Here is a 27,212-nt window from a genome sequence, read left to right on the forward strand (position 1 = left end):
TGTAGGAAAGCGTGAAAATTTATAATGAATAAGCGACGGATAGAAAGTTTGGTAAATCATTGTATTGGATGCAACAACAGTTTTTACAGTTAATCCTCTGAATATGTCTGAATATATTACAAAATATTTCTGAAAAGAAACTACTAAGAAGAGATCTACCCATATGATAAAGTGAATTTAGAAATTCAGGCTATTTTGTGTCACTATTAAAGAAAAATACCATGGTTTCCGCTTCTGAAAGTGATTAAATGTTTTAGGGGCAATCCTCTATTTCTATACGGTGCCCTTAGATTGCTTTTTTCAATGTTGTTCCTCATGTTGAGATTTCCTTGAACGCGGATCTTTGCACTAGCACCAGCAAACTTTCAATCATAATCATTTCTTGGAGCCTCCTTCCAAGACGGGAGTAGGCATTACCTCCATCATGCCATGCTTTCAACATTTTCCAGATGTTCTAAGGAAGGTTCTACCTGATGCAAAAAGAATAACCAAGCTATTCAGGAACGTTCCAATAAAAGAGACCAAAGTATAGTCACCCTGGTGTCCAATACTTCTAGCTGTGATGAAGTTAATCGCAAACCTATGTAAAAGAAGAAAGGACCTGAAAGAGAAAAACCTATAAGATTTTCAACCCACCTCCACCCATGCAGGAGCGAATCTTTTGCGCATCAACCGTAACTTGAAGATGTTAGGCACAACTAAGGTTCTTTCTTTTATCTCCCCTTTCCCTGTTGCTCCTACAACAGGTGGACTTAACAGAGGAAATGGTTGTAGAAGTTGGTTTAATAATGATGCGGTACTGATGTGAGAGCAAACAACGGACTACACAATGGGTCAGTCCGTGAGAGCTAAGTACTCTATTTCCCCTGAGAGGCCCCGACAGCTGCAATAACAGAGAAGGTTTGTTTTTTTGTTAAATGTTCCTGGAAGTAGAATAGCTGAGGAGAGAGTATAAAGTTATTTGTTGTTTTTTTTGGTCCCAATTCAGTTGCACCAGGGAATTAATCATAAATTTTATCCGCCAGCAAACTGTTCGTTTAGATATTTCATGATTGAAACGTAAAAATAAAAAGAATGTTTAAAAGATAAAGAAATTTTCATCTGATCATAAAAAAATGATTTGATTGGACACCATTCGGAATTAAAAAAAAGAAGATTAAATGGTTTGACAGAATCGATGAGGGACTAAAGTAATCAACTAAAGAAAATATCGAAGTACAATTTCCAGTCAATCGCTCACAGAAATTAATATAATTAATTGGGACAGGAAAACTAATTTATAATAGAGTTTTGTAATTTGACGGCGACTTGTTTTTGTTTTTCATTTTTTGTTTTATTAGAGAGTCCAAATGAGAAGAGATGAGTCCATCAGATTAGTTCTTCTGATATTTTCCATAACCTTCTCTATATTAAGTTTCTAGAGTAGTTTTATTTATTTAACCAAAAGGAGATTGGAGTAGAACAACAGCCCAGTTGCTGGGCTCGTCTGCACAGACTTCCTCCTGGATGATTAATTAAATTCCGCTCAGTAATTCCCTGCTTCCGACTACCGTTCGCCTCTGGTGTACGTCTGTTTCTGCCTACAACCTCTCACTATGTTTCAACATCCTCCTTTTATTGTAAAAGTAGGTATTGGATCCTTGCAATGTTTTGCGGTTTGCATGTAAACATAACATTTGCTCTGCTTTTACACTGAATTAATGTTTAAACGTTTTCCAAGCGAATACCTATACAAGAAGTTACGCATTTATCTTTAGTACTTTAGAATTTTTTTCTTCCGCTTAAAAAAAGAGACTGAAAGAGACTATACCATAATCTGAGATAATCTATTAGTATGTGCTTATGGAAACAAATGAAAAGCAAGACACAAAAACAAACAGATTTTTCAGTTAAATTAAATTACGAACTAATTTATCATGTGGGATTTATATTGCTTTGGAGATTCTTATTTCCTCGAACTAGGTAAATAGAAATTTGGGCGTTTCCCCTAAGCACAAGTCTCACATTGGAAGATTGTACTGTACATTTTACTTATTTGGCTTTACAAACGGCATTGCCAAACGTTTCCGTTCTTTCACTAAACTCGGTTCAATAAATTAACCTGAAAAATAGAAGTAATGGTTTTGTTTACTGACTGTATTATATGTATCAGTGTATACCACTTTATTTCCCACAGATTATCCTACTTCCAGGGGCGGCTCTAGCTCGTGTAGCGCCCGTGTGCAATGAAACCCTGGCGCCCCCTAGGCCTGACCCCCCCCCCCCCGCGGATATAACTATTAACTTTGCCGTCGTAACAAGAAAGTTTTTTCATATTAAACTTCTAAACTTTAAATACGTGAAATAAGGTTTATTTCGAGTTGAAACAAAATGTTCGAAAAAGAAGCCGCCCATAGGGCGCTCGCGTTTGATAACTGCCGCTACCGCGCTGGCTGGCCGCTTCTGTCATATCATTGTTGTACCATGATGGTCCAAGACGATGCTCTTAGCTGTCTCAGGGAGCGCCGCGGCGCCCCCTGAGACGGCGGCGCCCGTGTGCATTGCACACCCTGCACTATAGGTTAAGCCGCCCCTGCCTACTTCTTTCATCTTATCTCTCTGTTCATACTCAGAAAGCTATCAATTTGTTTTTTTTTTTTTAAATTGAGACACCTAGTCTCTCTGTAAAATGGAAATAGTTAATTAAAAAAATAACTGCAGAAATGTAAGCTTCAATTTGGGCAAAGGATTCTCAGAAGAAGAGGAGCATCACCGAAATTTAGATATTATAGCCTGAGATGGATAGTTTTAGTGGCACTGTTATTGCCTTCCTCTTATACTCTCCCTTCACTATTGTAGTTATAACCAAATGATTCGGAATCACTTGAAAAAGGCTTCGAGAAAAATATTAAACAGGAATATGTCACAGTATTATTAGTGGACAGGACAACATTCTTATGTCAGCTTCTGAATGGCAACTAACTCGTCATCTACACTTCTTTTTAATCCTTTCATCCTTAAACTAATTTTTTCATTAGGAAGATTTAAAAAATCAAAATAAATAATATGGCTTTGGCCATTCTATTGAATTTTTGTAGCCCAATATGTCAGGATATCATTGCTAAGTGCAATGTCCTTAATATTATTTCTAACAAGTTGACAAGTTGCAAGGCAACGTGAGGGGCAATTTAGTAAACTGTCTCTTTGTTGAAAGAAGTTGTAAGATATTTTTTGATTCTCTAATGTTTTTCTTTAAAATTTGAAAACTCATTACATGTGTACAGTTTTATCAATTTTATCTAAACCATTTTAACATTAAAGGCAGTCTTAAGCCAGTTAAAAGGGTGAAGGGTAAATAGCATTTTTTTAAAGTTCCCTTAAGAGTAATGTAAGGCCACAGAGAATGTACGGTAATTATTGAGGGGATTAATTTAGAAAAGTAAAATTTAAATTTTAAGAAAAGGGATTGAATTGAAGGGCTTCTTTACTGACTAAATATTTCAAGAAAATGTCTTAATGTAAACAATGGAAAAAGAAAGTCATGAGAGAATTCACATCTTTTTTTTCAAATGCATGAAAATTTCATGCAATTCCCATAAGATTCCGCCCAATAAGCAGACCTTTAATTTTAAACGAGTCATAATCTTGGGCTCTACACAGCATACATTACTTCTGAAGTGTTCGTTCGGTATATTTAGAATTATCAACATACTTAATAATCTCTTAAGATCGTGGAGATTTTCCATTTTGTTTACCTTAAAATACATATTTTGAGGTTATCTGAGAAACGAAAAAGTGGTATTTCAAGTTGGTCTGTATGAAATTAGAGAGTTAAAAAATAAATAAATAGATTGCAAGTCAAAATAGTTAAAAAAGAACATATCTGAGAATTAATAGATAATTAAAAATAATAAATTTTATAAAATTCAAATTACAATATTTATTTTTTTATCAATAACGTGTAGGAGTACTTACTTAAACTTAAAGAACACTTAGCATTTTTCAGAATCAGAAGTTTGGACTCCTAATCAATCTGAGTAAAATTTCTTAGACTTAGACTCAGTACTAAGGCATTTCACTCCACTAGCAACACTTCTCCTCTACCATACTTAAATTTAATATCTACTCGGGTAACTCCCTACACCTGTGGTTCTTAACCTTTTCCAAGACGCGGAACACAATTACATATGTATATATTTTTCTCGCGGAACACTAACATTAAAAATTTGAAATTCGGTATTTAGCAAGAACTTAAAATTAATGAATAATAAAAAATCGAATATAATTTTCAAAAAAGATATATGTATTAATTAAAATTAAAAAGGATAAATTATTACATAGTTTTAAAAAATAAATTCTGAAAATGAAATTAATCAAATAATGAACATGAAAGTACGTTGCTACAAATAGTAAACAAAATCTTTTAATGAGAAATTTGTGGCTGGCGATTCTTACATATTTGAGCAATATCAGGTCTGATTTGGGATAGAGCTACCCTCATTTCCTCTTCTATATTAGTAAGTCTTTCTCTTTTCTTGGTTTTTACGTTGGTTAATGTTGAGAAACCCAACTCGCAAATAAGATGTTGAAAATTGTATTAAAACTACGAGTGCCTTTCTTGACAAAGCTGGGTATTCTTTTTGGATAGAAATCCAAAATTCATCAACAGTTGCTTCTAAAAATTTCATTTTAAGGTTACGGTCTGTTGACAGAGAAACTAATTCTTCTTCTTCGTGCAAGGAAAATTGAGCATGCGATGTATCAAAAATGCCAAATGGATTTCGTATCCAATCATAAAATTCTACATTTAAAGATTGAAAATAATTTTCAAGTTTGGCTTCTAATAATGTTAAATGTTCTGTTATATCAGGAATGATCTCGTCGTATTTTTCATTTTGAAGAGAATCAAACATATCTACTCTATTTTTTTGCATTATAAGTTTTTTCCAAAGACAAATTTCGCGGAACACTTGGACCATATTCGCGGAACACCGGTTAAGAACCACCGCCCTACACAGTAACTAATTTTGTCCTTAGAAAGGCTGGCCAAAGTATATTCTTTCATACAATGGAACTCTTGTTTAATATAATTAAAGAGAGGCCAGGGAATTCAACCACCACCAAGCTATTCCATTATTTCCACCCAAACTTCAGAAATTTCAATTATTTACCAACGTAGATTCAAAAAGTCTAATCTAAAATGTTTTATGTTACAAATTATAAAATTATAATCATATTGAATAAATAATTAAGTCCAACAAGATATATATTTTACATATTTTCATTTAAATTCTTATTTTTAGTAAATTTTTTTTAGGGTGTTCTGAAAACAGACAGTCATGTCAAAGTAAACTTTTGTTATTTACATGTAATGTGCAGTTTTATAATTATAAATTATGTTAGTAATAATTAAGTACTGATTAGGGAAGGGATTACCCCAGTAGTCAGTATATATTGGATTCCAACATGGATATCACGGATTCGAATCCAGTCCTTAGATTTTTTTATATTCCTAGAAGCTTCTTACAGCTCACTGTTTGGTAATAGGCAGTGTAAAGAGGAAACTCTGTCCGGAGACCAGCAGGGCACTGAATAAAGCTCTGGGCGCCAGTTTTTGACGCGCCGTAACTTAAAAAAAAAGTGTAAAAATTTCGAGAATACTAGTAGGTGAATGTCATGGTGAACGCAGATGCATTCAGTGTGAAAATGCAAAGGAGCATCAACTTCGTGAGTACTTCTTTTCTAGTTTCATCTTTACTATTCGCATGATATACGACATGCCTCAAAGTGTCATATTCTTTACATTCACTGCACTTTAGAGTCTCAGATATTCTTAAAGGTAATATATTTCAACAAGAATTCCAAGTTTTCCTTCTTTTTCTTCCGTATTATTCTTTATTTTTACCGTCACCAGCAAAAAGAATCTATATCATACCATTTGCCGGAGGTATAGTACATATTTTCACATCAATATTTCCCTTTTACACCGTTTCTCAACTTTCTTTATCGTCTATACAACTTTCTTTGATATAACTTTCCAACAAGTCATAAACCTTATTTGGCTGAAAGAAATTTTTCATTGTACGTTTCAATTTGTAGCAAACAAGTCTTCTGCATCTACCTTAATTTTAGGACTGTATGGGAGTACAAACTGTATGAAAGTAAACTTTACTAAAACTGGCACAACAATAAAAATTCAATGGATGGTGTTGAAAAGAGCTCGCTTAAACTTATTTTTCTAAGAAGGTAGTTATTCCACTATAGTTGCTTTATTTCTTTTTTAGTTAAGGAAAGAAAGTTACTTTGGAGTTTCTTGGCTTCTAATTTTTTTTTCTTTTAATGAAGAACTTTAACAGTATCTTTTAAAAGACGTGAAAATAGTTTTCTTTGAAAATAGCAGCCAGGGCCGGACATTTAGAGAATACAGTGGGTATAATCGGGCTTTTTGGAATTAAGTGCGACCCAAAAACATAAGGAAATTTTAACGTAGCAAAACTAAGAAATTGCAATGTTTATAACTGGGTATTTGCTCCAATTAAAAAAAAATATCAGTAAATTATTCAAAAACAATCAAATTTCAGCCATTACGTTTCATACGATGGAAAGGCTAAATGGAAATAGCGAAGCAGTTTATACAATGCTTGAAATGCTTTAAACGACTTTATTGACGTTTGAAATGCTTTAAAAGACGTTACTTTAAACATTTATTTTAACCTTATCGGTATGGACTACAATATTGTTAAAAATAAATTTCAGTAACTATTGTATCAAGCTATAAAGCAGTCATTGTTAACAGATTTTTAAACGATGCAAAAAGTATTTTCCAAACTAAAAGAAGATGAAGATTTACTGAAACTGTTTGAAGAATTTAGATGTTACTTTTGAACATTGAGATTGTTAAAATAATTATAAAAAGAGGATTTGCCCTATATAATAAAGAAAATTTGGGAATTTTCTCTTTTATAGAAAAAGAGAAAAAAAATTGTCAAATTTGGGTGTTTTTCAACGTTACGCTTTTTCGTGCACTTTTAGACGATCAATGCTTATACTGCTGTCCTACCGGACAGTTTTAATTAACAGTAATTACCAAATTTATGGGAGTATACCAAGAAGTGAGGAGGACGGTTAAATACACTCTCATTTCGAGAATTAAAAATAAATTATGATTTGTCTCGAATCATTTATAAGTTTCAGTAAACTTTGATCCCTAAGTAGTAGACATACTTTCTTTTTACAGACTTATTTAAACAATAAATAATGGTAAAAACAAAATTTGCAGTAAATAGTTATAGTATATTTAATACTTACGCTTTGTCAGAAAACATTACAATAATGTGTTATTTTCAGGCACGACTCGAACATTATATCTGAAGAATTAACCGTACATGAATAAGATATGACAGAAAGCTCACTAGTCGAACTCGGGTCCACTTTTGTAGTTCATATACAATAATTAGAACTATGATAGATAGTTATGTATCATCCCTTCCTAGACGTTCGTTCTTACCCTTTATTTTGAGAATATTTTTTCCATTGCAGCTAATCATTTAACATGGCATTAATCAAGTTCTCTTAGATCTTGCTTAGTGAGCTTATTACGCCTATAACTTTTTATTGTCATGTGCTACTTGATTTGCTAAAGGTTACATATAGACTATTATAAAAGTTTATGCAAAAATTTGGTAAATACTTGATTTGTTTTAAGACTTTTAAGCCCACAAAGATCAGCTTATGCCGCCGTGTACGAAATGTTAGTTTAAATTAAACGAAGCCGAAGATGAAAATGCACTTTTTATAACTTTATCAGAATTCTTTCTTTATGAATAATGAAGTTTGTGAAAGATTAAGCCCAAGAAACCAAATAATAAGGTTACTAAAGTAACTTTGCAGTCGATGCACCCAGCGAAAAAATTAATAAAATAAAATAGAGCCATTAAAGGTCTTCTGTTGCTAAGATATTTTTTATTTTTTGCTGGAAGTATAATGTACCAATTGCAAAAACATGCAAATTGTACTTACCTAAAGATGTAGAATTAGTGTACACTTACTCGTCAATGAGGCAAATAACTTACCTACGAGTACGGCAAGCTTACGGCTATAAGTTCGTTTTTCGCAGGCTAAGGTGTAAGCTACAAAAGATTCTTTCATTTCCCAGACAATTGACTTTTACTGTTCACTTTTAATGAACAAAAGTTCGTAACGTCAGTGATAAAAAAAAATTAGGAACTTAATGCTAATTTAATTATATTATTTTTTCATTTTCATTATTGAAAATTCAATTTTTTTTAGAAAACTCCATTAAAAATACATTTTTAATTGAGTTCTTTAAAAAAGACTGACTTTCTTATTGTTTTAAACAAAGCTTGGTGAATAATAAAAAAATTCTCATTGCCTTTTGAAAAGCAAGAATAACAAAAATAAAATATCAAACAAGAAGACGGTAGGTAGCAGCTTAATTTAATCAAGTAAATGAATTGTTCATTCTTTTAATTATTAAAAATTCTTAATAAAAATAAAGAAAAATAGTAAATAATGTTTATCTTTGAATAAGGAATTCTTTTTAAATTTATAATATGTCGCCAAGTGTCCGTTTATGTCACTGTCATCTTTTTCCCGGGTGTTTTTCAAGAGAAGAAAATAAAACATTCATGTCATACTAAACGTTTGGTTTCCCGTTCATTTACATCCATCATTTTCTCATCGAATTCTGGAGATATTTTCAAGCGTTAATCATTTATTTTACAAAGTACTGTATTTAAAAAAAAAATTATTTATTATTAGTGTAATAAATAGTGGTAATGATCAAGACTTACTTTGTGATTTTTAAGACTTACTTTGTCCTTTTACTTCTAAGAGTATCCCTGTTTTTACTTATTTACAGTCTGGCTAAAACATTCTTCACCCTATGTGTTAACTTGTAACGATTTATTTGATAGAAAGATAGAAAGAAAAAAGGGTTATTCTATCCAATCAGATTATCTAATATATTTGGAAACTAATTTAAAGCCAACGTTCTTAGAAGGTGAAAAGATGTCCAGTCATCTCGTCATTTCACCAACCATTATGCGTGTTAAGAAATTAATGCAAAGCACTTTAAAGAGGGGCTGATATTGGCTGTGTAGCCGGCAGGAGATTTACCGCCACGCTAAAGGGCGAGGTGATTCTCAGTAGATGCTATCTCCGGGAAGTCACTGAGGAGTTTGAAAGGCAGTACAATCACTTTTCTCCTCAGTTAGTCCTTTTGGTTATGCTTAAAGTAAATAATGCTTCTAATTAGATGCGTTAGAGGATATATTAAAAACCCAGGAATATACTTTCATCGAACCGAGATATTACTTCGAGTAATAAGAGATAACTGAGAAATAGAACCTTACTAGACTAGCCTGAGAGTCACAGTGCCTAGACGATTACAGCAAGATTTACCCAGGGAACAAATTTGGGCATAGACCATTGAATGTAGCATATGACAGCCTGCTCCGTCAAGAGAAACGCCTCTAGCTAAGTTTGCAGACGATGTAGCAGCGCTAGTGATTTCTTGAGATGTCGAGAAGGCGCAAATATAATCTTCGGCAAGCTTATGAGCACCGTCAATAAGTGGATATCGGAGCATGGACTTCGTGAGCTCTGTCCAAGAAAAAAAAATGGTGACCCTCACAAAGAATCTACCGTTATTCTCCTGCGTTAAGCATAAATGTAGTGGTTACACAAAGAAACTATTTTCTGAAAAAATAATTTTTCTTTATTTTTTATTTTTATTCAGTTAGCTCTAAATAAATTAGTGATAAAGTTATAAGACCAACTGAGCGAGTCCTGGCAAACATTGAAGCACTAATGAGCAACGACCACCTTAATCAATCAATGAATTAATCAACAAAGGAAATAATAATGATTGTATCTTGCTTAGTATGAATAAATAATTGAACAAATTCGAGCGTAATAAATTGTACAAGCTAGTTCAATCATCAAAATGAACAATGATTCTAATATAATTTAACATTAATAAATTAAACAAAACGGTCCTTTTAACTAGGCATTAATGACACCCTTTGCTCGCAATCAAGTCTCAAAGAGATGAACATTATGTCTATTTGAAGCAAGGCACAACTTGTGACGTCAATTGATACTGTTTTATAATTACTATTAATTATTAATTGTTATTGCTTTAATTTTTGGCTTTGAAGATAATTTCTTGTGTAATTCTCAAATTAATCTCAGGGGCGAAGCAACCACAGCAATATTAAATAATTTATTAACAAAAACAAAGTGCACGATTTTAATTTTACGTCAAACCATTTTCTATCGCTTATTGATATTCCCATATTCTACGTGGCTCACAAATTCGCCTGCTAGGGCTTGATACGCTAGGCAGTAATATGGAGGACATAAGTAAATGCTCTGTACGAACTGTGCGCAGTAATTTTGTTACTCCTTTTAACACTGACTTTAGGACTTATTTCGGAAGTGAACACACTTAAAGCATCGAAAAACAAAATATTTACTTAAATTAGAGGAAGATTTTATAACAATCAAACATTTTCATATTTATTTTAACAAAGGCCCCATCAATTTTCAATTAAAACTAGCCACGACTGATGGTGGCAACATAAAGGATTTACTTTCTTTAGAATGCAAAAACTGTCACAAAAAAAAATAGCAGAAAAATCCCAGTATTTAAAAAAAAAGACTCTATCAACACTTGTATGACACTAAACTAATCAAAAAAGAACACCATAGCACTTTCCTTGCTTAGCCTAAAACAATCATCACACTTTCGATTTCCCAAACACAAAGATACTAAAATCAAAGACTCAAAACAAACAAAACACTCGAAAAAAATACTAGAAATGATTTACATATCAAAGACAGAAAGTAGTTTAAATTTCAAAAGAGACACGAATAATCTAAACAAACATATTCGCCAACTAATTACAAAACACGTGAAAAACATTTTTTCAACAAATGAATGAACTTACCTAATTCTTTGGCCAGAAATCGAACAACAACTCCAAGTGTTAGTCCACAAATTGTTAACTAAAATGCCATAACTAAGGGCATCTCTTAGACCATGGATTTGGAGGAAGCTTGACAAAATTTAGAATACACAACCAGAGATCAATACATAAAGATCAAAACTGTGTAAAATTAGATCGTAAGAGACCCTCGAACTAGATAGGAACCAGATTATTATTTATTGATTTATTTTTTTTAGGGGCACATTAGATTCAAACATCTCCTCGATGACACGATGCTCTGGCGAGCCTCTCTCCAAATTAAAAACAATTCATGTTCTATTTTTAGCAAATGAGATCACTGGAATTTTGATACCAGAGGAGATATTGCATAAAAATGGAAAAGAGGACAAACTTGGACTAATAAAAAAGGAGAGGTCTCACCTATTAAAGCAACAAAAAGCCGTCTTAAAGTTGTAATGACTGGATATTGGGTCCATTCTATGTTCCTTTTTAACTCAATTACCCAGGGCTTTAAACTGATGAAGATTAGGCTCGCTCTTCGAAGGTGAAGCACACCGTCTCGTGTCTTTAGTAGTAACTTTTTAACAGTTTGTAGACATTCGTGCCTTTTTTATTTTAGAGTCTATGCTCATCACTTTCACAGAGAATCGACATTGCATTAAGAGCTCCTGTCTTACATATTATTCTTGATTTGTTGCAAATAACAAAATTACATGCTGTTCAATATTTAACAAATAATTAGATTCACAATTATACGCTCAATTGGCATTTAAAAGTGATTCTATTCTGAATTAGAAAAACACCAACTTCAAGTACTATGAATGTAAACATACAGACAGCAATTTTCAAATAGATAATGAGCTTATAACAATCAAATAACATTCTGTACAATTGAAATAAAACGTATATTATAAAACGCTTAGTGTACAAATATTCTGAGAATATTAATGAATTAACTCTTTAGACTTCTGAGAGAAACAATATTTCCTTAAAGTCAAATTCGTAATTTATTTCTGTGTGAAAATTGAAGATAAAAATAGAACAGAAAGAGCACTTTTGAGAATAATATTTATTCATTTAAAACTCTACACAATAGAATTCTTCTTCGAAATTGATTATACTTTAATAATAAACTCCAATAGAGATCTGCAAAAAGATCTGTTTAATAAAACTCAGAAAATAGTAATTTCTTTATTCCAACAAATATCTGTTCAATCTGTATTAAATAACAGAAGTTATTCTCAATTTATTTATTCCTACAATACTCTTTTATTCCCTTGGTAACAAGTTAGGGGATATTATTTTTCATTTATAGAAGTAAACTTCTACATTATTAAAAACATATTTCTTACAAATATAATATGATAAAAAGAAGATATACGTAAATTCCAATTCCAAAAGCCCAATTATTGATTTAAATTCAATATTTCTATGAGCTTACTGAAGCAATTTACTTGGAATTACATTGTGTTTCGGTTGCAAATGGAAAATTCATTTTCTCACTTACCAGTTAATGTGACAACAATACATCGATTCCAATTTAAAAGTTACTTTGCCTAGTGTAAACTCTGGCCGTGATAGAAGACTGGCTTCACCTAAAATACTCGATAAAATGTTTAGCAATAAACTTACTACCTTATTCTTATTCTATTAATTTAGTAACTCTTGTTCACTCTTATTTTTTAGTTCAGACTGATACTGTTGGCCAAACCATTAAGTAATACCTGCAAAGAAGTGTTTGATATTTTAAGAGTAATGGTACCCTTAAGTTGTTAATTGGAAAATATTATTGTCAGTATATGTTCTTGTAGTGTCAATCTCTCGACGAAAATGCTTTGAATGTGATACCTCTGAACGTGTTGCTAACGAGCAAAGTTATATTCTCTCCTATTTCTTAGAGGAAACGTTTTTGCAATGAAGATCCAGCTATGCAATGGAGAAGATAAAAGTCTAAAACTAAAGCAATAATGAGCACTGTATATGCACAGACTTAAGCATATGTATCTAGAACTACCCACGGAAAATGTGATAAAAACATTCATTTAATTCCTCTAAGTTTTAAATACTGCTATTTGACTAAAACTAGAAAAGTTTACTAGAGATATTAACCTCATGTTCAGTAAATTTCTGAATTTTTACCACATTATTGTAAGTATAATACTATATTAAGAAGACAAAACAATACTTTTACGGTTGAAAATTTAACAATTATAATTAGATCTTGTTTCCGTTGAAAACACTATTATTTTGTTATTACTACAAAACTTTATCAATTAATTTAACATTTCTTTGAAAAGACGAAGTTTTTTCATCAATAAAAGTCTTTTTTCTTTTTCAAATCAAAAAACTTTTTTTTACGTTTTAATTCGCTTGTAGTAATACAATTTCTGATATTTTTAATATGATTTTTTTCATTATTTATGTAAGAATACACAGATTAGATTTGCTTTTAATTTATATCATCCTTTATATAAGCTTTCTTTTTAGAAATTTACTTAAATATATTTGTTCGGTGGAGTCTCACTAAAACTGTTTTGGCAGATTTGAAATTAATCTTAGACATAAAATAAATTGCATCATCATTTCAACTGTTTACATCATTCTCAACTGTTTGAAGAATATAACTATATATGTACTATAAAAAAAGTGAAAAGAACATTATTTAAAATTTAGTTTCTTTTTGAATAGAACGTACATAATTATTCAATCTGTCTAAAGAGGATAGAAAATGATAAATTAACAAGCTAAAAATTAATTCCTCTTCCAGGTCTGGTGACAAGTTTTCACCAGCAAGAAAATTCTGTGACCACTTTCTTACTAAACTACCACTAAACACCTTATTCAAAATTAAAATCTATTTTTTCAAAGAAGCACTTTCTTTAAACTCCTTTACACTTTTTAAATAATAAAAAAGTTTTAATAAAATTGTATAAATTAGTTTCTCTTATCATTTTCTCTCTTTCTAATAAATACTAATATAAGATGCTTATTAATATAAAAAGCCCTACAGATAATTTAGAATGAAATATAGTTTCATCTTAGTTCATGTTTTCCATCCAGCTACTCATTTATCATCGGATATCTTATCGAGATGAAATAACATCTCTACAGTCTGAAGTTGATAATAATGTTCAGTTAATCTAGTACTTGTATTTTTCCCACTAATCAGAAGATTCCGAATGTCTGAACAAACAAAATAACGGATAATATGTATCATTGGAGATTCTTTAAACTGTACTAACAATAATAACCAATCTTCCAACAATAATACTTTCTCAAAATCAGTGTTATGTATAGAAGATTTGGTAACTTTTTCTTATTAATCTAAGTGAAAAAAAGGTATTGTAATCGCGCTCAATTAAAAATATTTTTGTTAATGTAAAGATTGAATATATAACTCTTCTTTTTCTAATGTTTCTTTATGTTTATTACTATAACTGGTAATTAGAAACGCGCTCTAATTTGAAAAACACCTTCTTATATACGAATCAGACAACTCTTCACCAAAGAGTATAAATAACGGTTAAAAATAACATTAATAGGAAAAACAAGAAAACTGCATTATTTTTCAAATTTCATTTTCCCAGAAATAAAACGTTTAAAAACATCTGGCCTAATAGAATTTTATTTGTTTGATAATTAGATGGGCAGGAATTTTCAAAAAGGGTAATACGTTAGTAGTTGTCTATATCGTGTGTTCATTTCTTGTCCCTTAGGTAGAGTGTGACGCGTTCCACATTAGTCCTTTATAGATGAACATCCCTTGGTAAAGGACGATACAAATATTATCTATAAAAAGTACGATAATAATTGTTGAAGAACTTGACTGCAGGAGAAATTAGACTTTTGTTTATTGCAAAAAGTTTCAAGAGTCCTCAACCGATTGATTTTAAACTTTTTTAATTTTAATAAGAACGAAATGCCATGAACTCCAATAAATAACGGTTGTTAAGATACTATATATATTTTTAGCAATTTTCATTTAGGCTTTAATTTTATAAAAAACTTATGATGAAGGATAAAATATATATAAATCAGTAGCATAGGGAGTCGGTGTAATCCACCTACTTCAGGTCAACAAGTTTTTATTCTTGAAATCGTTCAAGAAGTCCTTTTTCAGATTCTTTCTACTTGATCCTAGTTTAATTCAACTATATTTTGTTATTAACTATGATGGTACCAAGTTTTTTCTACATTTCTTTACAATATTTCATTCTCATTTTGCACTAAACATTGACACTCTTTACTATAATAAAATGTTAACTAGAATTATAAATGTACAATTTCTGTTGTTATTAAAATTTGTTTTGACATTTTTCATTCGTACTTAAACTGACAAACGTAACTAAGAAGTTACTGTTCATTATTTTTGGTGACTGATTCATTGTTTCAATGGGATGATAAAATAAATACCAATTTCAGTCATATTTTATACTTTTTATTGTGCTTTCGACATAAGGACTTGGTCATCTTCAGGGCTAATTGACAATGTAATATTTAACAACATTAAAGGTTGGGTCTTCTGTCATGTTTTGCACATGGCACAATAAAAAATATGACTGAATTTGGTATTTATTTTTTCATCCTATTGTAACTAAGAAGGCTATAAATGTCAAATATTTTGGTGTATTACCATTTACTTAATCATCTTTAAGACGGTAATATAGAAAATTTATATCTAAACTTTCTAGCTGCAGAAAAAAAGAATATTTAATGAAATTTAGCGGTGTTTCGATCAGAGTTACCTCACATGTACCTTCATTTGATGGTCTAATTTCTTTCATAAATTAACAATTTTTAAAAAAAATTGTAAATATGTGTTTTACGCTGACAAATTGAAGAAATATTTAACAAAATTAATATGTTAACCTTAGTTATTGCATTTACTAAAACTTTGATTTATGTTTTTAATTTTTGCAATTAACAACTGAAGAAAATTTAATTTTGTCACATTCATTTATTTATTCATATTAAATAAGCTAAATACTATCTCTAGGCCTTGAAGGTTCTTGGGGGCCAGCATTCTTTAAAAAAAAAAAGCACTTAAATTACTAACTTTACCAGCAAAACTGATGCTGATTCATCTTACTAAGGAAATCAAAACTTTTTCTTGATAGCTTTTCCCGTTGTCTGAAGTTGCGGTTAGTTGATTCCAAATTTGTGGGATGTCCAGCAAATATAATAACATCTTCCAATGCTTTGGAGGTAATAGGATCTTCCGCTTGGCGCAGGAGCAAAAATTCATGGGAAAACTCTCTATTGATCGTAGTATCTTATCGTTTCTTATCTTTTTTTTCACTATTCCCTCTTTGGATATTTTCATTTTTTATTTATTTCCTTTTATTAATTGACTTTACGTACACAATAGAAGGCTATGCAAAATTGTGGAGTTTACTTTTTCATAGATGGCTGAATTTAGTAACCTCTCACTAATATAGGTCCTTTATGACAAAATATATTTCACTTCTCATCTTAGCGTGATCATTGCCTTTTACCCGACAACAGGCACCTTAATGGGGAAAAATTAAGAAATAGTAGAGCTACTGCCTGATTTGAATACTGCAGTTATTCCAGCTTAATTCACGAACATTTTATTCAGACTGGACTGGTTACGTAAGCAAAATAAAATTTAAAAAAAACTGGACAGAGTTCTCACATAAAAAAAGAGTTAAAATAGTGATAGAAAGGTAATTTTGCAACTGTGATGAAGGAAGAAGTCAATTTTCCTTGAAAACCTATGGTTACCCTTCATTCTGCATAACGTTTTTGACGGGATACTACTTAAGGACAACCCCATTTAAAATGATTACCGTATAAGACTAAAACATTAAAAGCACACCATACTTATGAACACACGACACAAATAAATTCCCCGACAGGACTTTGCTTGCCTATGGGGGGGGTCTTCATAGTCAATTAATCTTCACTCAGCTAGAATTTAAATAAAATTACCTTACTTGGAAAGTAGACAAAATTAAAATGAATCCCCAGAGAGGGATAGTACCAGAAACTTGTTTCACGTTAGAAAAATTGTCTCGAAATGTTTCCTCTATTTGCATTCATTAGCCGAGATGTTAACATTTATTTTCAGACCAAAAAATATCACCTCCCACAAAATGGAAGCATTCTTAGTATAGCTAAATTTATTTAAGTCTAGATTTAGGTTACACCGTGTAGGTTCTCAGTAAACAAATGCACTTTTTTTTTTAAAGAAGGTTTAAAGTTTAGTACCTCGCTAACTTTGTTATCTCCAATAAAATGTATGTAAATGTTGCCCTAAAAATTTTACATTTTAGAAGTTTTTTTCTTTCTCTATCTGATAAAAAAGGGAGAGTAAAATATAAAGTTTATTCTGATTTGAACGAAATATAAATCGTCATGAAAACGTCTTTAGTTTCACTGGTACCTTATCTTGGGCATACTTTCAGTTCCAATTGTTCCATCGCAAAAGTAAAATCGTTGGTTTTTGTATAAAAAGTCGCATATTTCTAAACAAAAATATGAGTCCAGTACTCAAAACCGGAAATCAGGTTTATTTCCAACTAATATTAAACAAAATCACTAAGATGTACAACAGAGATCTGATAAATTTGTATAAAAACGGTTTCAGAATTTCAACTGTGAAAAATAAACAGAAAAAAGAAATTTTAATTAATTGTAAAATAGGCAAAATAAAATTATATTTCGAAAATTTCAATAATTTTGGGTACTTTATTTAAAAAAATATTTTTTAGTTCACATTTCGGGATTTTTTTTTACGGCTAAAAATTAAGGTAAAATATTTTCTCGAAAGCGTTATCTTTCAGCCAATCTTAAATTTGTTTAAGTAGTACTGAATAGATGTAAAAAAAGTGATCAATTATGTGCTCTATACAATCAAAAGCTACTGGAAAAATTGTCTCTTTCTATTCGATTGCAATTTACATAGTTATAAGAAAAAGATATCTAAATAGTTCTGCTCTTAGTCAAGTCAGTTATTTTGAATCTAGGGCTGGTATTTTACGTTTGTTTTGAAATCAGTTTAGCTTATCTTTCTTTGAGATTTGAAACACGATTTGATTTATCATTACTGAAATAATCGCCATCTGGCACAAATTGAACATTTTACGCCTTCTAAAGCTATAAATTTAACTATGTTTAGGTGGAATATAATTTTTATGGAATTAATACCCAATTTTATTACCCAACCATTTAGCCTAGAAAATTTGACTTCACGTATGTCAATATAAACTTAATAAAATTCTCAAAGTAATTAATCAGCTTCTGATATTGGATGAAAGCTAACATCTATCTTACTCTTTGCATATTGATGGATTCAACAAAAAATAGCAGAATAGAATTCTGCAATTTTAATAAAACTGACGACACATATCTGACTTATAACCAACATTTTGTGTTGAATGCAAAATACTATTTCCTTTAAATACAAAAAAATACCTTCTACTTTCTTCATAGAATAATAATCAGTCACAAAAGAAGTGAACAGTACTGTCCAATTAATATTACAAAATAGGACTCATTTTAATGATTATCTTCACAGATTTTTAAAAAATCGCCAATGGAAATAGAGGATGGCTGTAACATTATTATTTAATAACATTATTTGAACCTTTCTTCTGAGTATTTCCTTATATTCTGATGACCAATAATTAATTGCTTAATTTTACTCCACTGTTTCTTTTCTTGCTTACCAACCAATTTGTATCAATTGAATGTTTCAAAAATAATCATTGATGTTTTACTTGTATGAGTCAAGTGACAACCCTTAAAATAATGAAAACATGAAGCTCTTCAAATGATCATTGAATGTTGTGGTGTACTATTCTAACAGGCAAACTTTATCAAATCCTTCCTTCAGGTACAGTAGCTGATTGTACAGCATCTCGGAATATCTGTAACATAGAGTTTGATATTGATGATAAGAAGCATTCATAGAATTTTACTACAATTCCTCACGTGATAACATAATTAAGGAAGTACATTGTAAGAGTGCGATGAACCACCTCTCTCTAGGCTGTTAGCTCTTACACAGTTTACTTCGTGTCTGTTAAAAATTTGTATTGCCATTTTATGGCATTGTGTTAATATTAATAGATTATTTTGTTTTTGCTCTAATAACAAAACGTTTTGTTAAATTGGTAGTAAGTTATTTGAAGAAAAAACGATTACCTTATTTTATAATATGTAAGTATGTACTTTTATAAACTAATACATACGCATTATCTCTTCCATCTGTGGAGGTCCTATTATTTGAACTTTTGCCTTTGTAAGTTCTACACTATTAATAAGTAGCGATGGCCATATATGAAATTTTGTAACATCCTAGCATTTTCCACTAGTTATTTTCGCGCATATGTGTCTACAGTTTCTAAACTATATTATGTGCTCCCAGATGAAACAACACTTGGAAAATAATAATCTGCTGGATCTTCTTCAGTCAAATTATCGCAGAGTTAGAGCACACAGTATGTTGCTGAAAGTTACTGAAGTAAACAGTTGGTCATACCATTAATATTTCCTTACCTTGATTACTGTTCGTTGGTGTATAATGATTTAACTGCAGAGCTGAATTTAAAATTGCAAAGGTTTCTAAATTCCTATATCCGTTTTATTTTGAATGTAAGAAGGGATGGACATTTTACCCCACACTTCATCTTTCTTGGTTGGCTGTGTGTGAAGTTCGGAAACAAGAATTTGCATGGTCACTTCTTATCACTTCCTATCACTTCTTCAGGAATAAACACCTGCAATATTAAAAGATATGTTCTTTAGAAATGCCCAATTTGACCTTAGAAACACTATAGAAGTTAATACTTTATTAACAGCTAATAATCCTTTATTTCACTGTTCAGAACCGATAGTTGCAAAAAAAAGTTACATGAAACTGTCACAAATAATAATAAAAGTAATTATTATTATTACTGGAATGAAACACATCTTATTACAACAAAAGTTTTTTGATTAATGTAATTCTCTCCTATTGCTGTTGCTTTCCAAGCAAAATAAGCAACAGATGGGTCACACTGGAATAATTGTATGCAATCATCCCATTCGATGATCAATAGTGAAACACCAAAAAGAAGAACTCTGCAATCAGAATAATTAAGAAAGTAATGATTCACAAAAACTACGTGAATTTTTTTAAATTATTGCTCTTTCTATCTTATGACTATAAATGGCCTTCATAGGGATTTTCTAAAGTGATTCTGTTATCTTCTAATGTTAACAACAGACAACTGAAACCCTCTTGAAATGTCCTGATGCAAGATACTATGGTACCACAAAATAGATTTTAGATAGAAGACTATATTACCAGATTATAAGAACAGGTCATTACCAAGGAACAACAGACGTTACAATTCCTCTAGGGCCGTAAGAGAATCCTCCAAGTTATATAATATCCTAGAATTTTCCCAAAAGTTATTTTGCATTCTCCTCAGGCAATGAAGTGGCGCAAGTCTCATTTCGCCATTTAAAAATTGTAGCAAAATAAAACTAATAATATAAAGGCAATAAGCTCCTATCTCAGTGACATTTAACAAATAATTTCACCAAGAGGAAGAGGCTTACTTCTAAATATCCACTAACTTGTAACAAAAACTGGACGGACCTACTCCATCGCAAAATTACATCCTTACATTAACTGTTGAACACACCATTGTTTATTTATATATATGCTTCCAGTTATCGCCACTGGAGCGCTCTGCAAACTGAAAAAAAAACAGTAACAACCTTAAAACACTGCAGAAAATTCAAGATTTGTATTAGGATACAAACCTAAGTAGGAGCTCTTTTCTGTTTACATTATTTTTTTCGTATTTAGTCAATTTTATTTTAATATTTTACATAGACGCGTATTGATAAAACCACTTGTATTCTTCAAATATAAGCTATTTAAGTGTTATTTAGTAAAAGTATTGTGAATTTTAATCAATTTATAAGCTAAAAGTCAAAAAGAGGAAGGCTCAATTTATCTCATTTTTTAATTTAAAAAGAATAAGATGTATCTGTTACAGACCACAATTTCCTTAAAAACTACTTGGAAATTACAAATTTTAGAAAGAATTTTAAAAAAGTATGAAGCAGCACAAGGTTTCTATTAGTATACTTTACATACTGGCAGACACAAGGTAATTCTTTAATCTATTTCTGTTTCTTATAATTTCGAAAATAAAAATGTACATTATAAAAAAAGTAGTGTACAAGATAAATAACTTATAGGTGAAAAGGTGTGGCTTTAGGTTCAATTTTTACAAGAAACGCAGCTAACTTTAGAAAATAGGAAAATTGGTGTATTATATCTCACCATTTGTTTATAGATTCAGATTTTAAATAAATTGGTGGGGTCTTTGCAGTTTGTAGAACAGAGATTTTAGGTACAAATCTAACAGTAAGTTTTTTCTAGATAATATCAACTTATACAAAAACTTAAATTTAAGTGTTAAAAAATGTGTAAGCCTCTCCTTTTTTCCCTGTCAGTTAAATACTTGAAATAAGTTGAGATTCATTACCCATTTACTCTTTAGCTGTAGCTAATGTAGTTATATTTTACATGTTAAAGATTCTAACTCCTAATTTTTAAAAAGCAAGGTGAAAATTTATTGACAAAAAACGCTCGTAGATTTTATAGCCATAATTTACTTAAAAAGAACCATTTTTGTATTTATTTATTATGTAAAATATTTTTCCAACGTTCAAGAAATGTTGAACAGTTTTCTTTTTTCTCTCACTCTACTTTCACTATCGCCTTACCTTAGTTTTTTTTGTTTGGCAATGAACCTGTGGGTTATTATGCCCTGTTACCTTAGTAATATCGTTCAAAATGATTAAACTTGTGGTTTTTTCTTCAGATTGATCCAATCCACAGTTAAGAGAAGAAAGGCGGATATAAGATCGTTCTTTAGTAAACTATAAGGATTTCCATATATTTCATCAATCTCTGGTCGTAAGATGTAGATCTAGTGCTTTTAATTCCTCTTAAAATACAAAGTTTAGGATAATCTACATCTTAGGTAAGACAAATATTGATAAGTCAAGATTAATGTGCCAACACAAGCTGTGCTGTTTAAATAGAGTAGAATAGATGTTAAAACTAATGAATTATGTATTCTACGCAATCAAAGAAACTGTCTCTACTCAATTGCACATAGTTAAAAGAAACAGATTTCTACACTGTTCTGTTATTATTCAAGCCAGTTATTTGGATATCTAGTAAATTGTCTTATAAAGTTAAATAATTTATTAATTCCAAAGAGCGGCAGTTTATATTAAATGTACAATATCTGATAAATTTCACCATGGAATCAATAGTTGTATTACTTAAATTTAGTAAATAAAAACTCCTGTAACATGTTTACATTCCGGTCCAGATTCACTGTCACTGCGACTTCATTTTCCTCAAAGAACCAGGAACCAATAATTCCAGCTGTGGAAATTGCACACCACACTGTGAGTTTAGGTGAATGCAAAGGCCTTTGATGCAATTCAACACCCAGGAAGAAATTGCCAACATAACGCCTGCTATGCTATGGCAAGAGTCATGACAAACGCCAGAAATCGGTTTACTCAGTGTATGGAGAAATGGGGGACGTCACCTATCTGATTTTATCTTCAAAAACTGTGTAAAACAAAACTTTAGGCATGCACCTACATTATAAAAAAAAAACAAATAAAAATGTTCTGATTCATACAATGGGTTTTATTAAGTTTTGAAAAAAGGGAAGTTATGCTGCCTCACCCTGTATAATGAAAATATAAAAAATATAATGTAAATATTAATTGGAGTAACTCGGCAGAAGGAAATGCAAAAGGTGTGTTTCTTTGTTAAATATAGGAATGTTTGATTATTTAGTTTGGGTTCTCTGAGAATATTTTGTTTTTGTATGCGTGTTGTTTCTCAATAAACACGATTATTATTATCAGTTGTTTTACTATGTTATCTAACATATTACTTGTTGATCTATAAATGTTTTTTTTAATTATATTTTGTAACTATTTAGTATTCTGAAGAATTAATAATGTTTTACATCTAAATGAAATAATTTTTTTAAATTAACATTGTAATTAGCTAAATTTATCTTTGTATAAGAGAAAAAAATGAACAAATAACTGGTAAATATAGAAACTAGTAAAATACAGACTTACTTTAGTTATGGTTTTATTCCAGATATTAACCCAGCCCATTTAAACTAAGGTGACTGCAATGGTGAGTTAGCAGAATTTACAGTCTCTGAGCTTCTCTTTTTCGAAGATATGATGTTCAATTTGATATACCTAACATAATTAAAAGAACAGACATGTAGCTCATTGAACACTTTCAAAACTTCTAAGCTTTTATTACATAAGGTTTAGATGGAATATAATTTTTAAGAAAGTAATACCCAATTTTTATTCATTTATTAAAAAGATAAAATGAACATAGTAATTAATAAGAATAATATAAAAGATAATCTTTTGAATATCAAACTTAAAACTAATTAAATGTTTTCCTGGTAGAGTTACAATTCCCTCAAAGACTGTTCGTAGGATACTACTTCGTGATAAAATCTAGTATTTTAAATCTCACTTCATTGCAGTCACCAACATCTATGTTATCGGCTGTCATTTGACCTGCAAATTTTTCCTTCAGTGTTAGATTAGCTGAATGTATAGGATCATCAAAACTAAATGTCTCGGAATACCTGTAAAATTCAATTTTGAGAGTCAACGACTTTGTGATGTTGGAGATCAGAAGCGTCCACATAACATTGAAATCCTGCTACATGATTAAATAGATGGTGTCCTCACTCACTCCTTCATTCTCAAAAAATAAAATATAATAAAATATGCAGAAACATTGGTAATGCTTTTACATTCTACGCACAAACCTCGTGCCATCGAAAGGAGCTTAATAGAAGTTAAAAAAAATTTAACTCTAAGGGAAGTTTTGTGTTAAAATCTATAGAATTTTAAGTGCAGCGGATTTAGTTATAATATTGATTCTATCTACCCGCCTATTAAGTAAAAAACTGTGGAGTAGAAATTTCTACTTGCCACTGAAAAGATAATATACCTGTTGCTCAGTTTGGGAGTGGTGCGTCACATTATACGAGGGTCGTTTGAAAAGTCCGTGCAAAGTCAGAGATAGCACTACTGGCGCGTATCGAGGTTATGTTTAGTTAGTAGCATCTCTTGGAAGAACACACACCAAGTTTCAGCCAGATCGGTCTATTTCTTTGTGTTTGGCATTCGTTTGAATCGAGGAAGTCGAGTGATTTTCAAAAAATGGACGAAAAAGAATTTCGTATGTTGATTAAACACTACTTTATGAAAGGCAAAACGCCTCAGGAGACTAAAGAGAAGCTTGATAAACATTATGGTGACTCTGCACCTTCGATTAGAACAGTTTATAAGTGGTTTCAAAATTTTCGGAGTGGCCATATGGGCACAAGTGACGCTGAACGTTCTGGACGCCCTGTTGAGGTTACTACTCCAGAAATCATTGATAAAATCCATGATATGGTGATGGATGGCAGAAGAGTGAAGGTGCGTGAGATTGCTAGTGCTGTGGGCATCTCGAATGAACGGGTACATAATATTTTGCATCAACATTTGGACATGACAAAGCTATCCGCAAGATGGGTGCCGCGATTGCTCACGCTTAAACGAAATCGTGTGAAGTGTTGCAAGGACGGTTTGCAGCTGTTCCAGAAGAATCCGCAGGACTTTAAGCGTCGTTTCGTCACTGTGGATGAAACATCACTACACTCCTGAGACCAAAGAACAATATAAACAATGGGTTACCAAGGGGGAATCTGCGCCAAAAAAGGCGAAGACCGTTCCTTCGGCCGGAAAGATTATGGCGACTGTCTTTTGGGATTCGCAAGGAATAATCCTCATCGACTATCTGGAAAAGGGTAAAACTATTACAGGTGCATATTATTCATCGTTATTGGACCGTTAGAAAACCGAGCTGCAAGAAAAACGCCCACGATTGGCCCACAAAAAAGTCCTTTTCCATCACGACAACGCACCAGCTCACACCTCAGCAGTTGTGGTCGCAAAATTAATGGAAATAGGGTTCCAACTCGTTTCACATCCCCCCTATTCTCCAGACTTGGCTCCCTCGGACTACTATTTGTTCCCCAATATGAAGAAATGGCTGGCGGGAAAAAGATTTTATTCAAACGAGGAAGTGATTGCAGAAACGAATGGCTATTTTTCAGACTTGGACAAATCCTATTATTCGGAAGGGATCAACAAACTAGAGCAACGTTGGACGAAGTGTATAAGCCTAATAGGAGACTATGTTGAAAAATAAAAAAGGTTTACCCCAAAAAATTAAGTAGTTTTTATTTTTGCACGGACTTTTCAAACGACCCTCGTAGTCTGAAAACTACATTATCAGATTAAGACATCAGGTGAGACCAATTTCCACAAATTGCAGCCAATAGAGAAATCACAATTTTTTTTTAGTTCTAGTAGCAGAATCTTCTATTTTTTTTAACATCCTAACCATTGTTACAACAGTTATTTTTTGCGATGGCCAGTTGAATTGGACTAGGGGAATTCCGCTATATTGAAAATTTCTAAAAATACTATTAATATAAAGATATTACCAGTTTCAGACATATTTTCTTATTTTATGTCATATTTTCGATCCAAGAGATCTTCTGGGCTAATTGTAAAGTGCTTAAAATTTGGTTCGGTCTGCAGTTTTGGAAATAATTTATTTTATCCTCAATACCATGCATTTTTATAGAATCGTTGACCGGTTGCAGACTTACATCCATCATCAAAGAAAGCGAATTTTAATAATTTGGCCTAGAAAGTTTCGACTTCATTTACATCAAAATAAACTTCAGTCAAAATCTTAAATCTACCCAAATTATCTACTTTGGAACATGGATGAAAGCACGAAACCGGACAAGGATATAATAAACAGCCATGTTCGACAGAAAAAAAATCAAAGAAATTATAATTCGTTTTACATTGTCAGTGACTACTGTAAAACTAGGCACCGATGTAAAGCAAGCAGGCAAAATAAACTATCTTCCTCTTGAAATATTGAATGATTCACCACTCTGAACTGAACTCTGTAATTTTAATAAAATATTTAAGATACATTTTTTAAAAATTTTAATTGTAATTAATACCCATGCGAAATTATTAAAATAACAATTTCCCATCACTAGTAAATTGTTCTACATCTAAACATTCATCTGACTAACAAAAAAAAAAAAAATAAGTGTAACATACAAAATACTATTCCTTAATATTGTAAATAATATCTTCTATCTTCTTAGAATTAACAATCAGTCACAAAAGAGGTGAAAGTACTCTAAAATTGAGCCGTTAACTCCACAAATCTATTAACTCCTCTTTTCGAAATATCATAAATTTGAGTGTCAAAGCACTTGATTCGGTCATAGCTTTTTATATTTATAATAAATTTTCCAAATAAAGATTAACACCACTAAACGACAAAATTTATTTGGCCATAAAATAATAAAACCATTTATTTCAAAAGCCATTTTGATTAACTCCGTGCACTAATGTAAATCGTTGCAAATAAGTCAATTAAAATTCAGTACCAGCTGCTGAATGATAACTATAAATTTATTGGAATTTAAGTAATAAACGGAATTTTAAAAACAATACAAATTATTTCACCGCATTGCTCCATTTTTTGTTTTATGGAGTTAATTGAGTTGTGAAGTAAATGGCTCAATTAATAATAAAAATTAAGACTAATTATAGAGATTGTCTTCACAGATTTTTAAAAAAGCGTCAAAGAAAATAGAGAATGGCTGTAACATTGTTAACCTTTCTTCTGAATATTTCCTTATATTCTAATGACCAATAATTCATTGCTTAATTTTACTCCACTGTTTCTTTTTTTGCGTACCAACTAAAATGTATTAATTGAATGTTGCAAAACTAACCATTTATGTTTTACTTGTAAGAGACGAGTGACAACCCTTAAAATAATGAAAACTTGAAGCTCTTCAATTAACTGATCAATGAATTTTGTGATTTACTATTCTAAATAGGTATACTTAATCAAATCCTTCCTGAAGGGTTACAATGGTTTTATGTGTGGCATCATCCAGTTCCAACGTCTCGGAATAACTGTAACATAGAGTAAATCTGAAGTAGTTTGATTGATATTTATCTATTAGAAAACAATCAGAGATGCAAGGTTCGTTTTAGGTATCTGTTCAATTAGGGTTTCCTCAGGGAAGTGTTTCGTGACATCTTGTATACTCCATTTCCATTAAC

General features: G+C 31.2%; 1 protein-coding gene and 3 long non-coding RNA genes across 12 annotated transcripts in view; 2 read left to right on the top strand and 2 right to left on the bottom strand.

Annotated features, from left to right (window-relative positions):
- Positions 1-27,212, top strand: part of LOC141461305 (orexin/Hypocretin receptor type 1) — a 304,429-nt gene that overhangs the window by 169,421 nt on the left and 107,796 nt on the right. The gene's annotated exons all lie outside the window — the stretch shown is intronic.
- On the bottom strand, positions 17,644-20,618 carry LOC141461306 (uncharacterized). Its single transcript, XR_012462731.1, has 3 exons — positions 20,290-20,618; positions 19,476-19,696; positions 17,644-18,844 (listed from the first exon to the last, which is right to left on the bottom strand). It is a non-coding gene; the product is annotated as an uncharacterized lncRNA (long non-coding RNA).
- Positions 20,742-23,089, top strand: LOC141461307 (uncharacterized). 2 transcript variants are annotated; one of them, XR_012462733.1, is made up of 3 exons: positions 20,742-21,082; positions 21,803-21,964; positions 22,322-23,089. It is a non-coding gene; the product is annotated as an uncharacterized lncRNA (long non-coding RNA). The 2 variants fall into 2 exon arrangements; XR_012462732.1 differs by having other exon boundaries at positions 21,803-22,332.
- LOC141461308 (uncharacterized) overlaps positions 23,162-27,212 on the bottom strand; it is a 59,732-nt gene continuing 55,681 nt past the window's right edge. For 3 of the 7 annotated variants that reach the window (XR_012462737.1, XR_012462735.1, XR_012462734.1), the window contains 4 exons: positions 26,876-27,062; positions 25,550-26,026; positions 23,633-23,751; positions 23,162-23,561 (listed from right to left, as the gene is read on the bottom strand). This is a non-coding gene — a long non-coding RNA (uncharacterized lncRNA). Of the gene's footprint in view, positions 23,752-25,549; positions 26,027-26,875; positions 27,063-27,212 lie in introns of all 7 variants that reach the window. The other 4 variants (XR_012462738.1, XR_012462736.1, XR_012462740.1 and 1 more) reach the window with 4 other exon arrangements.

The sequence above is a fragment of the Rhodnius prolixus genome, unplaced genomic scaffold (assembly GCF_049639745.1).
Source record: "Rhodnius prolixus isolate KJV_2025 unplaced genomic scaffold, Rpr scaffold_6, whole genome shotgun sequence".
In the NCBI taxonomy this organism is placed as follows: domain Eukaryota; kingdom Metazoa; phylum Arthropoda; class Insecta; order Hemiptera; family Reduviidae; genus Rhodnius; species Rhodnius prolixus.